The sequence below is a fragment of the Sturnus vulgaris genome, chromosome 13 (genome assembly GCF_052056855.1).
Source record: "Sturnus vulgaris isolate bStuVul1 chromosome 13, bStuVul1.hap1, whole genome shotgun sequence".
Lineage (NCBI taxonomy): Eukaryota > Metazoa > Chordata > Aves > Passeriformes > Sturnidae > Sturnus > Sturnus vulgaris.
Genome location: NC_142255.1, coordinates 2,648,752 through 2,663,869, shown reverse-complemented (window position 1 = coordinate 2,663,869; position 15,118 = coordinate 2,648,752). Strand labels below are relative to the sequence as shown.

Sequence of the window (15,118 nt, the reverse complement as noted above, 5' to 3'; positions counted from 1 at the left end):
AGCATCTATTCTGGCTGGGAGGAGACTGGCTGCAAAGCTGGCAGCTCAGCCTTACAAAGCTAGGCCAGACATGGGGTTTCCACACTCCATAGCTCCCAGCCCTGCCATATTCCTCACTTGGGATGTAAGATGGCAGGCAGGCACGACAGCCTCGGATGAACCCAGCTCTCCCACTGCTGCTGGGCTTGGATGTGGGGCTGATTAGAAGGATTAAAAACCAGTTCCACAGCGGGCAGCAGGAGGGACGTGCTGGCAAGGCCCAGGCTCGCCAGCCTGTGGAATGCCATGGGAGATCTTGAAAGGAAAAAAGATCTGAGCGGGCATCGCTGCCCAGCTCCCTCTCTAACAAGGGACAGGAACAACCCGCAGTTCACAAAGAGCTCCCAGATGAAAGCAGCTCCATCCCCAGGATCTTGTTATTATTTCACAGATGTTTCTCACATACCTTTTCTTTATTGTTATTTTTCTAAAGTTGCTCATTGCTCTAGATAAATGGGGCCTCTGTGGCTGCAGGCAGTGGGTGGCAGGAAAGGCAAGGCAGCTCTGGGGGGCTGCCCATGGCACTGGCAGGGCCAGACACTGCCAAAACACACAAACACCACTGTTAGGGATGTTAAAATGTACCACAGGCAGGTATTTGGCAGCAAATACCCTGCACAGGACCTCAGCCCACCTCCCCAGCCCCTTCTGCTCCTTGCCAGCAGGATAAGCTTTGCAATGGCTGTTTTTTCCAGGAATTGCTAAGAAATTCCAGCATGAAAAGCATTAGCAAAGAGCAAACTAAGTGTTGTGACCCAGCCTTTACCTCTGCCTCCGGGCAGGATTGCTGTAAAACAATCTGAAATCCAGGCTGAGGAGATCCTGCCTGGTCTGCCCCAAATCTGGCAGTAAAAACAAAATCCCTTCCTCCTTGAAAAGCTAGAACTACTAAATGGCAGCCAGGCAAAGCTCTCTCTGTCTTTGCAAAGCAGCTCTGAGCAGGACAGCCTCAGCCAGGGTCACTGGGCAGAGGGACCATGCAGGGATGTCCTCCTACTCTAAACTGGGCATACAACCTGTCCCTTGGCCTCTCCCAAACCCTTACTGCAGGGTTAGCACAATGGCTGAGTGGCAAGAGAAAACTGAAAGGGGGAAAGGGAAAGAATTAAAAATAGATTCCAGTTTTGTTTCAAATATTGTAAAATAAAAGGTCCTGCAGCAACTATTGTGGAACCAAAGAGCACGCCCGCATCTCGGGCTGTGAGGCAGCTCAACAGCAGATGTATTTTTCATTAAAAGACTATTTAATATTGCAGGTTCCTGCTGAAGACCTGCTTTCTTGGTTCTGGCTTATTGCCAGGGAGACACTTCTTCCCCCTCCCTTGCCTAGGGGAGAAGAGATTTGCTCCCACAGCCCCGAGCAGCCCCTTTTGCACATCTCCCTGCCTTGACATCCCCAGGAGAATCCCCACCCACCGTCAGCATCCCCAAGCACACACCCAGCACTAGCAAGAGAACCTCACATCCAGCACACAACCCATGTATCATACCACGGACTTGGCAAGCAAAGGTAAGTAAAAAACAAATTATCAAGCATTTTTTAAAAAGCAAAATGAAGGACAAGAGCAATCCCAACTGCACAAGCCCAAGGACTGGCGGTGAAGGGAACTCCTTTCCCCCTAATGAGAGACAACTACACTTTGTTAACTCAAACTTTCTCATTTATCACCTTTGAACTGACTCTGCCTGCCTCACGGCTGTCAGGCCATGATAATGTATAAAAAACAGTCATTTATCCCTCAACATCTCACTCAGTACACACACACTGTGCTGCAGGAATGGATTTACCCCACGCCCAGTTCAGCTCCCAGCACAATAAGGCTAATTTAGATGTTTAGCCAAATCCTCCTTTCTCCTCTGTCCTCCTTTTATTTTATTTTAAAGCCAGCAGGTGCTAGGCTCAGCAATTGGAAGGGACAAGCAGCTGCAGGCAGAACACTGAGTGAAAGCTTCTCCTCTCTTGCCTGCTTGTCTGCCTGTGATGTTCCCCTTGGGCACCCACCCCGGGTACTGGCACCCTGGGGGGCTGCACTGGAGCACCTGGTCCTGCCTGTGGCATTTTCTGGGCTTTGAAAAGCAGCACAGAAGCCACCGACACACAGGAGCATCTTAGCAGTGGGGGCTCAACACAGACAATGACCTCCCTGGGTCCCCCTCGAGTTGGCCTTGGTGTCCCCATGTTTCCCAAATACTCTGTATTTGGTTGGAATCGTGTGCACAGTGCTGGCTCTGCCTCCCACGCAGCTGTTGACTGTGCAGCAGGGCCCTGTTTGCTGGAGATTTGCAAGAGGGGAGGAGGGAGCAGCAAGCAGCTCTGCAAGTGGGTACGTGGCTAGATCCTGCCATTTTTAAAAATTGAAGAAATTGCCATTAATTAATTCTTAATGAATTAACAGAGGCTTCAACAATGAGAGATGCAGAATGCAGAAGAGAAGAAAAAAGGCAAAACTCCCTGGCTGCTGGACACATTTCTTCTGGTAGAAAAGCTTTTTAGGAGATGAAAACTTCCCCGTTCAGATGATTTTGGAGAAGGCATGCAGGAGCCCTGGTGGGTGGTGCCATGGGTACACCCCTATCCTGTCGGCCCCTGGTCCTCCAGCCCATCCCTCTCACAGGGACACTGCCTGCCATCAAAGGAGCCGCCCACAAAAGTCCCCAGGGCTTGCCGGCTTGCTGGGAGAGGAAATATTAAACCTGTCTGAAAATCAAACAGCAGAGTCAGAACAGAGGGAAGAAAAGAAAAAAAGCACAGGAAACGAAACCTAAACTGACACCTTTTGTAATTGAAAATACCCAATGGAGAGAATCATCGCTCGAGGGACAACACGCGTTCTGCAGAGGAAATCCAAGTGACTCTGACCCCGGGGCAGCTTCCCGAGCCACCGCCGGCCACCAGAGAGGGCCTGGGATGAGGATTGTCACTGCTCCCAACTGCAGGTTTCTGGCGACAAGCTCTGAGCATGCAGATACCAGTGTATGTGTGATTAAAATCCTGTGAAGCTCGTGCCAGGAGGAGTGGAGCAGGCAGCCCATGGGCTCTCCCACCACCAGCAGTGGCAAAGCAAACACCTTCCTGGGGAAAAAGAGCCTGGCCACTGGAAGAAATCTTCCACAGGGATACCAAAAAAGCTCTGATGGAGCCCAAACCTCGTGTTTCAGCCTTAGGATGCTGTCTTCTCTGCCACCCAGCTAGCAGCAATAAGCAACGACCCACAGAGCCCTGTGGTTAGCCCAGAGGTTCCAGCAAACCGGCAAAGCACAGAGGAAAACCAGCCAAAAACCCCTAAGGATGTAGAGTCCATGGCTCACTAATACCTCATTTAAAGGCACTATATAATCCTGAACTTTAATGAAACCCCTGTAAAATAATAATAATAATAATAATAATAATAATAATAATAATAATAATAATAATAATAATAATAATAGGTATTCAAATTGAAAATGGGATGCCATTTCTCTGCTCATCACTGCTGTGATCTCTTGCTGATCTCCAAGTGGAAGCCATACTTCAAAAATATTCATGTGTTCCAGGCACTCTGGAAGCAAGACCTCTGGCAATTTGCCATAGAAACCCATACAGGAACTAGAAATCACAGGCAACAGAATGCATTTGCAGTCCTACTTGGAAGACCAAAGCAGGTAAAAACAGAAAGTGAGGAAGGAGAGGACAAGGCACATGCTGGATGCTGACATTCCCTACCCCAGTCTGACCAGTCTGGGGCAGGCACCTCCAGAGCAGAGCAATGTGGCATCCCTGCAGTGCACAGGGCACCAACAGGGACTTCACGAAGGCTTCTCAAACCCACAAAGGACAAAGGGTTTTGTCCACAAAGGATTTGCTGGCGGGCTGGACCCGAGCACAAGGAGACAGCTGCGAGCGAAGGATTCACAGCCACTGTCCCCAAGCCACCCTTGCTGCTCCCAGAGCTCCATCCCCAATCTCCCAGAGCCACCACCATGGCATGGGCAAGGATGGGGGATGCTCTGCAGGCGGGCAGCCATGGGAGCTGGCGCTCATCCTCCCTACCCAGCTCCGTCCCAAGCAAGACAGTGGAATTAAGCACAAGTTATAATTAAGACTGGATGTTTGAAGAGAAACATAATCTCCGTTCCGTGGGATTCGCCGGCACAACAGTAATTAACGTCTCATTAACATTCGCCTAATTAAGCAGTTTATGAAAGTGGATAGATTTGCATACTGCTCCACTTCAGCTTCAGTGCATCCAGTTATATCCAGGCACCAGAATTAACCCTTCCAGGGAATTTCCAGCCAAGTTCCCAACCCTGCAAGGTTTCCCAGCCTCTCCCTGTGAGGACACAAGCTGCACATCTCACTGCACAGTGCTACCCACAACCTAGTAAAACATCTCTCCATCACCTCTTTTCTAGCCAAACATCTCCTCTCTATTACCTCCTTTCCAGACAAACCCATTCTAAGCCTCTCCAAGTTTCTCCATTGGTTATCTGTTTTTAAATCCCTCAGCTGGTTTCAGTGCTTTCCCCTAAGTCCTCAACACATTCATAAAGAAGCAAAGATCTGTAAGAGTTTCTGAAGATAGGGAGAAATGTCTCCTAAAACATTTCATGCTATACTCATTCCCAAATGTTCTTTAATGTTTAAAAACAATGACTTCAAGATTAAAGAGATGCTCCAAATTCTGAACACCAGTTTAAAAGCAGGATGCAACAGGAGCTTCCCAAAGGGTTTTACCATAGGGAATATGTTCCTTATCTTTGTGAGTCCTCCTGTCATTGAGAGGAAAGGCAAACCAGCAAAAGCAGTGACAACACCCAGATGATGCCCCGTCCCTCTTGGGGACAGCAGGACACCATTCCCAGATGGATCCTGGAGCAGCCCATCAAATAAGAGGCATCACACGCTCATCCCCTTGGCAATAAGTCACTTGAACTGCTGGACATAACATTTTCCGCTGCTAATACTGGCTTTCTCTTCTGGTGTTGGATTAGTAAAGCTGCTGCATCCATCACACGCTTAAAAAGACCATGTGCAAACCTGCCTCCCCCCGGGGCATCTCCTGGGGGGCGAAAAATGAGCTCTCTAGTTAGTGGTTAATGCTTGGAGACGAGATGCAACTTTCCAGCAAATACAGTGGGAAAGAAAAATTCATGACACAGCCTTTCATTGAAAATCAATAAAGCCCAGACCTGCCTGTGATGTACACACTCAATTTATTCCTCGCTCAGCTCACTGCATCTTCACCACTAGCACTCTCAGATCAGTCAGGTCCTTGCTGGAGGACAGAGTGTCCCTGCCCGCCTCTGGGTCATGGCACTGGTGTCACCAGAGCCATGTTAGCATGGGGCTGTCATCCCCCCTGAGCCTGGCAGTGCCAGCTACAGCAAGCCATGCTCCTGTGGCTGTGATCCAGCCCCACAGCATCCCTCCCCACAAAGTGCCCAGGAGAGACAGCCCATCTGTGTCAAGTGGCAAAGGCAATTCCGAAGTTTCCTTCCATCTCCCAGCGTGTTCCTACAGCTACAGCACGGTGCTGCGCAGGAGAGACACTCTGGATTTGCATTTGGAACACCTCCGTCTTGAAAACACATCCTAATTTCCCCCTCTCTCCAGCAGCCAAGAAACCTTCCTGGGAGTGATGACGGAACGAGGCATCCTCCTGGGCCAAGCTAGGACATCCTCCAGTCCTGCCCGAGCCCTGTCCACAGGAACCCCATCACTTGTCTGAACTGCTCCCCCTTCCCCTCTGAGGAGGCTTTGAAATCCATGTGAGACACCCAAAATCCCTGCAGATTTGGCGTTAGCCTCTGCCTTTAACCATTTTTAATTCCTCCCCAAATCTCCCTGACAATGCAGAACAGTCCCAGAAAGGAAGGGGAGGGGGGAGGGGGCGTGTCGCTGAGCTTTGCCCACCCCCAGATAGTGGAAGACCCAAAAATTCTGGGGAGAGGGAGAAATAGCTGCTCCTTTCTGATGCTGGGGTTGCATCCTACATCCCTCCTGCAGCCAAATCCTCTCTGGAGACAGGAGAGCAGCTGAAGGATGCAGGCAGGGAAGATGCAGCACAGCCTCCCCTCCCTCCTGCCTTCCTCCCTCCAGCTCTGCCTCTCCTCTTGCACGGAGCCCACGCTGCCACCCTCACCAGAGCCACCAGGGCAGGACCAAAGAGCCGCCCGGGCACCGGGGTGAGGGGCTGCTCCCAACCCAGCCCCACAGCGGCTGCCTTTGGTGCCAGGCTGGCTGTGCCCGGCTGTGAGCAGAGCTGAGGGGATCTGGGAGAGGTGGGTGTCCCGCTGTGCTGGGGGCTCTGCAGCACAGCCTGACCTACTTTCTCGGGCAGTACAGTCACACCAGCCGCAGCGGCAGCGCGGGGTTTCTTTTCTCCTCTACCACATACAGATGTCTTCTTAAAAACTGGCAGCGGGATCACGGCAGGGTCCCCTCTGTGCCACCACCTCGAAGCATTGGCTGTCCCCTCCCTCACCTCCAGCCAGTCTTGCTGCCTTTGAATGGGTGCCCTCCTTTCTCTACCATTTCCCAAAAAATTCACGGCACATCTCAGCCAAGAGGAGGATTTATTGATCGTCTTATCTGTGTCTAATCCCAGGCAGAGCGCTGCGATAAACGAAGCCGGCTAAATAAAATGCCTTCCTGCAAGGTCTCTGTGTCGAGAGCAGCTGGCTGCTGGCGGGGTGCAAAGTAGGGAGCAGCCTCCAGGGTCCCAGACCCACCTGTGCAGGGAAGAGCAGCCCATGATGGCAAAGGCCTTGAAAGATGGAGTAATGTGCTGTGAACACCCATCCAAAACTGAGGACAGGGGTGGGGCACAAACCAAACCTCAACTACTCCATCTAATCGATGGTAAGCAGTTTAAATGCTCTTTCACTGCAGTTCAGGGAGCCCTAATTCCAGGCGTGACCTGAATCTATTTAAAAAGAGAAGGGAGGGGAAGCTGGCAGGCAAGGAGTGGGGAAAGCCAGAAATGCCAGGGATGCTAATTTGTCCCTGTTTCCTCTCTGCAGAACAGCATCTGGGAGAAAAAGCACCTGCTAAAGAGAAGGGATCCCCGTGGAGCAGAGATCCGGCGGCGCGTGCTCGCAGCAATCCTTATTACCCAGCCTGGACTGGAAATGCTTGACGCAAGAGCAGGATGACGGATGCTTCTGTCTTTGTTAGAGCAACCCGGGGTGCCGACGAGCACTGACAAACCAGCCCACCCCAGCACAAGGAGGGAGCAGGGGAGCTCAGCCCAAATGCGGTGTGGCTGTATCCAGGTCAGCTGGTGAGCCTGCTGGGAAGCACGGGCTATAAAAAGCACAGGCGAGATGCTGGGATCATCCCAGAGAAGTGAGGAAGAGGTGAGGATGGCCCTGCCCTCCACGTCAGCAGTGCCAGGGTGACGATGGGCTGCAGAGGATGACATTGGCCACACAGGACCACGGGCAAGCACCCTTCTCCCTGGGATTTCCAAGGTAATGGTCCATGAGACAGCACTGACTAAGAGTTACTGCTGGTTTTCCAGAGGGAGATGGGGTGTGGAGGAAGGGGGACTAAGGTTGCCAACAAGGCAGGGCTGGCAGATGGAGAAATGCAGTTCGGCACCCCCAGCCCCGACCGAGGAGTGGAGGTGGAATTGCCATCCCCTGCATCCTTCTGTGCTTGGAACACAGTGGTTGTGCTCCTTCAGCAGGGAGATGCCGTGGGAAGCACCAGCCTAGGACCCCACTCTGCATGGAAGCACCAGCCTGGCACCCCCATTCTGTATGGAAGCAGACATCCTGGCTGCACTGGAATGGGACAAATCCACCGACCAGACAAGCCTGGCATCTCAGCCTATTCCTGGACAAGGCACATGCATGTGGCCAGGAGCTTTCCTCTAGCTCAGCAGGGCCCCAAATTCCCTACAGATAGTGGACAGAAGCAGGGCTGGCTACACTGAGCTTTCAGCTCAAGCTGTTCCCACCCTGCTGCTCTCCTGCCACCCAGTGTCATGACATTCCCTCTACTCTCCCGAGAATCACAAATCTGCCTGCAATCTCTCCTTGGAGGTCTGAGCTTTGCCAGACCCCCTGCCAAGCACCACAGACCAAAGGGTTAATGGGTGATGAGGGGCAAAGGCAGCGATGGCTCTTCCCCACTCCCCGCAACAGGACCTGGACGGGCAGCAGTCACTGCAGCCCTGCCCCCCAGCCCCAATTTCAGTAGAGCCTGGCGGGGCACACAGGGAGCTGTCAGGCTCTATCATGACTCACACAATCATTTCTCCCTTCGAGCCAGGAAAAAAAAAAAAGACATAATAAAAAAAAAAAATCAGGCAAACCTTTGAAAAACTGGAGATAAACAGAGGAGAAAGGAGATGGAGGCAGCTAATGAGGTCCCTGGCCCCGTCGAGAGGTGCAAGGAGAGCACAGATGCTCCTTGGCCGGCAGCGATCCCACCCGTCGGGCACAGGGAGCACACAAGGGACAGCACTTCCCGGCACAGCCCTGGCACCTCTGGCAGGGACCCGCAGGCAGCTCCAGGGAGCCATCCCAGGACAGCAGAGCAGCCAGCCCTGGGGCCAGGACCCCCGGCAGCCCTCGGGCAGTGTCTGCACAGCCACCCACAGCACAGGGATGGCAGGACACCCTGGCCCAATGGAAACCTCACCGAGCTGCAATGAGCTGACTGGGGGCACTTCCACATTTATTTTTCTCCCTCTGCTTTATGAAACACCTATAAGCTTATAAATGCTCGATCAGGAAGATGCCAGAACTCCAAGTCTGTTCCTATGCAGACCCCCAGCTTCCCTATGACTTAGCCAACCCCTGCCCTAGGGACTGAAAAAGGAGAAAAGCTGAAAAATCTTGATTCTTACAGCTAAAACCGAATGTGTCACCTCAGTAACAAATTGGCCTGCCTGCCTGGCAGAAATCGCTCCGTTAAAATAAATATCCACACTATTCTTTTTGAGTTGCCTTTCCCAAATCTGTTCAAGAATGGGAAGTTTTCAAGTCCCCGTGGAGAGCAAGTCTTTCTGCTCCCTTCGCAGCACCTAGCAAGGTAATTATCTGCCAGGAGCCCCGGGCTGTGCCACGGCTGGTTACACTGCTAATTAGCAGAAACAAGCCAGTCCCCCGGGGCACCCTAGGTCCATCCCATCCCTCTCTGCCTTCCTTCTCCTCCTCCTCTTCCTCGCCCTGGGGGACACAGCAGAGCATCTTGTGTTTAGCACTGGGAGGGCCTAGTTCTCCTCCCCTGGGTGCCAGAGGTGCAAATGTACTCCTGCCCACCCAAGGGACAAGGGACAGAAGGACCCCAGAAACACCCGTTGCCAAGGGCATACTCCTTGCCATGAGGCTACCAGGCAGATGAGAGCACTGTGGAGAGTGCCACTTCTGCTGGTACCAAGAGACTTACAACTTAATACTTAGAATCTGTTTCAGCCTCTTCTGGAGGGATACTTAGGAAGTAGAGTCTTCCCAAGAAGTCTCTCTTCCCAAAATGAAAGGAAAAAAGCTCTGATCTTGGAGCACCCCTTGGACTTCTCTAGTTTTCGCTCCTCAGAAGTTTCCCTGTCTCCTCACCAGGCAAAAGTCATATTTCAATAAGCCACCGGCTTTGCCAGGAGAAGGGCAGAGTGTGAGCTGCACGCTGCCAGAGAGAGCGTCTGCCGAGTGTACAGGAGCAGCCATGGGGAAGCAGGAGTGGCACAGGAGCAGCCATGGGGAAGCAGGAGCGGCACAGGAGCAGCCATGGGGAAGCAGGAGTGGCACAGAAGCGGCCATGGGAAGCAGGAATAGCACAGGAGCAGCCAAGGGAGGCAGGAGTGGCACAGGAGCAGCCATGGGAAGCAGGAGTGGCACAGGAGGCAGCCACGGGGAGCGCTGGGAAGATGCCCCTCGTGCACGTGATGCGTCGGGAGGAGCATCCCCCAGTGCCTGGCCCAGCGAGATGGGAGGGAGCCGTCAGAGCCCAGCCACCCTACCAGGATGGCTTCAGGCTGCCAGGATGCCACGCCATCATCATCCTCGCCAGCAGCGCCAACAGGAGCTCACTGGGACGTGAGGATGGGCGCGCTCCCCAGCCTTGGATCACAGAGCACACACCGGATTGCTGATCTGAGGAACGCGGACGGCAGCTTGGGCTCTCCAGATTTACACCCATCCCTTCCTGATCCTTCAGTGCAAGACGCCCGCGGCCCCGCACCACCAGGAGCAGGGACCTTGGATCCCAAGAGAGCAGCAACAGCAAGAACTGGGGCTGTTCTCAGCATGTAAGCTGGGACACCCAGCACCAAAACCTCCCAACCTTCACAGCCTGAAGCTACTTATCCAAAGCTATACAAGGACTCAGAAAGGAACTCAGATCATCACTCCAGGGGATCCAAGACTCTGCTGGACCGTACACACAGGTTGTCCTCCATCCCCTAGAGGTTCTCTGCTCAGGCTGGATATCCCACCCTGCCCCAGGGAGCCCTGGGTCGGGCTGAAATAGCCCTCAGCCAGCTGGCTGAGGTGCAAGTCCAGAGCCTGTATGTTCCCAACGTCAATCCTTGCCCACTGCCTGCTTGTTTCAGCTTCCCCAGGAGATGCAGAAGGGGATGAGGCTGGTCCTGCATACCAGGGCTGCCCCACAGAAAGAAATCAGTGGGGCATCTCCTGCTCATAATGGGCAGGATCCTAGGCAGCCCCTGGAAACACCAAAAGTGGGATGAGCACAGGACTCATTCCCATCACCATAAGGAAGACAGGACTATCCCCCACTAACCCCCCTCTCACTGCAAGGCTCTGGGGACCCCAAATGTGTGGAGCTCCTCAAAGGCTGCACCACCCCAGATGGACAGGAGGAACAGGCACTCACCCGGGCGCCGTTCCTGGGAAACTCAAGTTCCTCTTCCCATTCCCCCCACTCAACCAAGAGCGAGACCAGCTTGCAAGCCAGCGCCCGCTGCTCCACGCTCACCTGTGCTCTGCCCCTCCGGAGAGCGGCTTGGAGCTGCTCAGCCTTTGCAACAAACTCCCTTCCGCAGCAAGACATCAGCCTTTGGGTGCTGCCTGCCCCTTCCACGCGCTGGCTGCTCTGCCTGCCTTGGGGATTTTTTTCCTTTTTTCCCTTCCACCCCGTAGCGTTTTGAACGTGCAGATGCCCCAGCTTCTTAAAATTCAGCCTGGGGGCGTGGGAAGTGTTTTGGAACATGCCCAAGCTGTCTGCTCCGTGCGTGCGTGCTGCTAAAAACGATCCACCTACTGCCCCCATCTCCTGCACCGCTTGTCAGCGCCGCCGTGCCTTTCCAAAGATAAGCAAGCTTACACACGCAGCCTGGGAGCAAATCCCATCGGGGCAGCGGGGGGAACTTCTCTGCTCAGGCACCAGGCAAACTTCCCATGGAGCACTGGACAAGGAACAGGGTGCCAGGTCTAGTGGAAGGTGTCCCTGCCCATGCTAAGGGGGTGAAGTGAGATGATCTTTAAAGTCCCTTCCAACACAAACCATTCCATGATTCTGTGATGGACAGCCCCGGGAATAATGCCTTTGAGCCAGCACTTCCTTCAAGCATCACAGCGAGCATGGAGCACCTCTGCTGGCACAGGGAGAACACATGAAAAAAAAAAAACAATTTACTTGCTCTTGAAGGATGCAGCAGCAGGGGAACACAGCCACCCTCATTACCATGAGGGTAATGTCATGGGCTGCACTATGAACACATTTAGGACACCCAGCTCAGCAGCCCTGCCCAACAGCTGAGCATCCGTGTGTTAGCACAGTCCAAGGGAGCGTAATGCATCTCCTCCCCAGCAATTCTCCAGGGCTCCACCAACAAATAATCGAGCTACAGAGATTTGACAAATTAACCTGTAAAATATTGCTGGCAAAGCCCAGCCTTGTCTGAGACACCAGCAGGCAGCTCTCAGTGGGGCACCCAACCAAGGTAACAGAGCAAGGCCAACACACACCAATTCAGAGCCTGGCTCCAGCCACTAGTATGTTATAAAAAAAGGGTCTATAAACCACTGAGGCTGGGGTTTGGTCAGGAGAGATGGGCTGAGCCCTCCTGCCACATGCACAGTGTACGATGAAGGCTCTAAGTCCCCAAGGGAAAAGGACAGAAGGGTCAGCTCCAGCCCAACAGCCTGGCTCTAGATTCAAACACAAGCTGCTCAAAATCAGTGACAAGGCTGTTTTTTCTTTTGCTTTTAAATCCCTCTGGCAATCTGGCCTTCAAGTGCTCATCAATCCATTCAGGGCCGTCTCCCCACCACTACATCACTGCTCTGCAAATTTGAGTGAAATTGATATTTTCCTATCAGAAACATGAAATTTCAAACACACAGAACATTGGATTTGAAAGCTGACTTTTGTTGGGAAGGTGCCTGTCTCTTTGTTCACAAAAGGGCTCATTTTTCCTGGAAAAGGGCCCAGATTTTGAGTGAAAGATCAACAACATGCAAAAAACGGGTCCTTTTATTTAATTTTGCCATGATACCAGAAAGAAAAGAAAGAATCCAATGCTTAGACTGAATGACTTCAAAATATTTTGCATTTGTTTACCCCCGTGCAACGCTGGAGCATCTATTCAGAGGAACTCAGTGGAAAGGATGCAGCCTTTGGGGCTCCCCTAGAGCATCCCTTTATCACCTGCTGGTACCCCACTGGGGACACCATCCCTGGCACTGCTCCAGTCCAACCCTAGGCCATTTTTGGGGATATTATTAGAGATTTAATTTCTGCTTCCTCTGTCCTGCCTTATCCAAGGAGCTCTCTCACCACAACGTTCAAGGATGACCTTCTGCCTACATTAATTATGAGGAAGAGTAAATCAAACTTTAATTGCAATTACAGCCAGGGTGGGGGGAATAAAGGAAAAGAAAAAATACACCACGAAGACACAGCATTCAAGATGCCATGCAACAGTCATGACATGCTGCATCCTCCCCATCCATATGGGGGAAAACTAACACTTTGGCAAATTTATGAGGATGTGTGAAAGTGATTATATTCCTGAAAATATCTCAAGTGGAACGGCCTACCTGGCATATTTTGTTAGTCATGAAACACGCTCCCTCCACCGACTGTAGTTTGTGGCTTTCCATCTGCTTAAATACTTTAAATACCGAAACTTTCTTCTTTTTTCTTTTTTTTTTTTTTTTTTCCCTCAAGCTGAAATAGCACGCCAGCAGCAGAGTGCTGACTCAGGGGCATGGGATGAGGACATGCTCACCACCAGCAAAGGGATGCAGGAGATGCCATGCCACAAGGGCAGGAGAGCAGAGGATTCACCACGTGGGTGGTAAGTCCTGCCCCTGGCCAAGAGATGCAAGAGGTCAGCTTGTGTTAATTAATTAACTGAATTAATTGAATTAGTGTCCAGCAAGGGGACACCAAGTGCAAATCAAAAGAGTATTATTTTGGGTCAAGTGTGGACATGAAAGGGAAGAGGTTAAAGGAAAGAAATGGCACTGGTTGGCCATTTTAATTTCATTTGGCCAGGAAAAAATAGGCTACAGTTGTAAAGGTTACAGGTCACTGGTGCCAAGCCCAGATTTCAGCAAGATGGGGTTTAGGGGCACTTGTTCCAGGGCAGCCAGCACCCCTGATCCCCCAGTTCCTGTTGTCATGGGGAGTGATGCCCCTTTTGTCCTGGCAGAGCTGGGGAAAAGGCTCCAAGGCATCAAGGGGATCCAGGGCTGCTTCTCTCCTGCCCTCTCCTTCTCTTTAGTTAAGAGTTTCTATTTTACAGCCCTGGCTGGAGTTTCTCTGGCCACAGTGGCTGGAAGTGGGGTGGGCCTGCACAGGGAGGCAGCCAGAGCTCAGCACTGGTACAGAGAAAACCCAGCCAAGACTCCCAGTGTCACAGGAGATGGCCAAGGGGCTGCCACAGTAGCAGAGAAACATCCCCCAAAACATTTAGGTGCAAGCCCATTCACCAGGGAGGTGCCCTTAGATGTGCTTGAGGGTAGTGAGGCCCTGGCATAGGATCCCCAGAGAAGCTGTGTCTGCCCCATTCCTGGAAGTGTCCAAGATCACATTGGACAGGGCTTGGAGCAACCTGGGACAGTGGGAGGTGTCCTTGCCCATGGCAGGGGGTGGCACTGGATGAGCTTTGAGGGTCCTTCCAACCCAAACTGATTTTATGATTCTATTATTGTGTTAATAATAGAAAAACTTGGAATACCAACACTATGATTTATCCACAAAGGGATCATTTTGAGTCATCAAAGCAGTTATCTACTTGTTGCACGAGGCAATGGCAATTGTGCCCCTCAAAGCAACAGTGAACAACACTCATGGTGTAACTACAGTGCAACTACTCTTTGCCTGATTACTGAGAACGATCAAAGCACGGGAGCATCTCAGCACAATCACCTCCTCCCTGGGGCGTGCAGGCTGCACAGGAGAAACCCCAGCTACAGATACACATAAACTGGAGCAGAGACCAGTGGAATATGATGAGCATTTTCCCAAATGGCAGTGCAAAGATGTATATTAGGTGATTTGTGGCAGATTTCCTCCAAGAGAAAATCTCTCCTACCATGGTGGTAAGGTTTTCACAGCTCATTTGGCTTTTCATTTGCTGAACGGCTTTGTGCTGTTCTCCCTTGCAGGACAAGGCCTCATCATTTGTGTTTTCTAACAGGGTTGGTTGTTTTTTTTTTCTCCTAGGAGAAAACCATCTCTCCTCCTGCTCTCTGTAAGCTTAATTCTGCATCTCCAGCAGTTCAGGGATTTTGGAGTTACTCTCACTTTTCAGAGGGATAAATCACCTTGGAGGGCAGGGGTTTTTTTTCAAGGTCCAATACCTGGAGAAGGAGTTTCTCCTTCCAAATGCAGATAGTCCCTGAGAGAAATAATCCCATGGGAAATAATCCAGTACAAAGAGGGTTTACTGCATCTTTTCACAGGCTCTTTCTCACTGACAATTGATGAGTTCATAGCTACCAATATCCATTAGAGGGTTTATTTGATTTCTTGTTAGAAAATAAAAAGGCAGAGCCTAAGAAGAGTAAAACCAGCCACAGAGACTGAAAACTGACAGGAGCTGCCTGGCAGACAGTGAGTGAAAATGCTCTGACAAGATGAAATGTTTTTTCTTTCATTGAAATCACTCCCTTTCCGAAT

At 51.6% G+C, this 15,118-nt stretch overlaps 1 protein-coding gene across 4 annotated transcripts in view; it reads right to left on the bottom strand.

Annotated features, from left to right (window-relative positions):
- The window catches only part of LINGO1 (leucine rich repeat and Ig domain containing 1), a 152,300-nt gene that overhangs the window by 112,946 nt on the left and 24,236 nt on the right, over positions 1-15,118 (bottom strand). The window contains exon 1 of one of the 4 annotated variants that reach the window (XM_088172355.1): positions 10,964-11,170. The exons of 2 other annotated variants lie outside the window; for them this stretch is intronic. The gene's annotated coding sequence lies outside the window, so the exon portion shown is untranslated. Of the gene's footprint in view, positions 1-10,963; positions 11,171-15,118 lie in introns of those variants that run through there. One more of the 4 variants, XM_088172357.1, reaches the window with a different exon arrangement.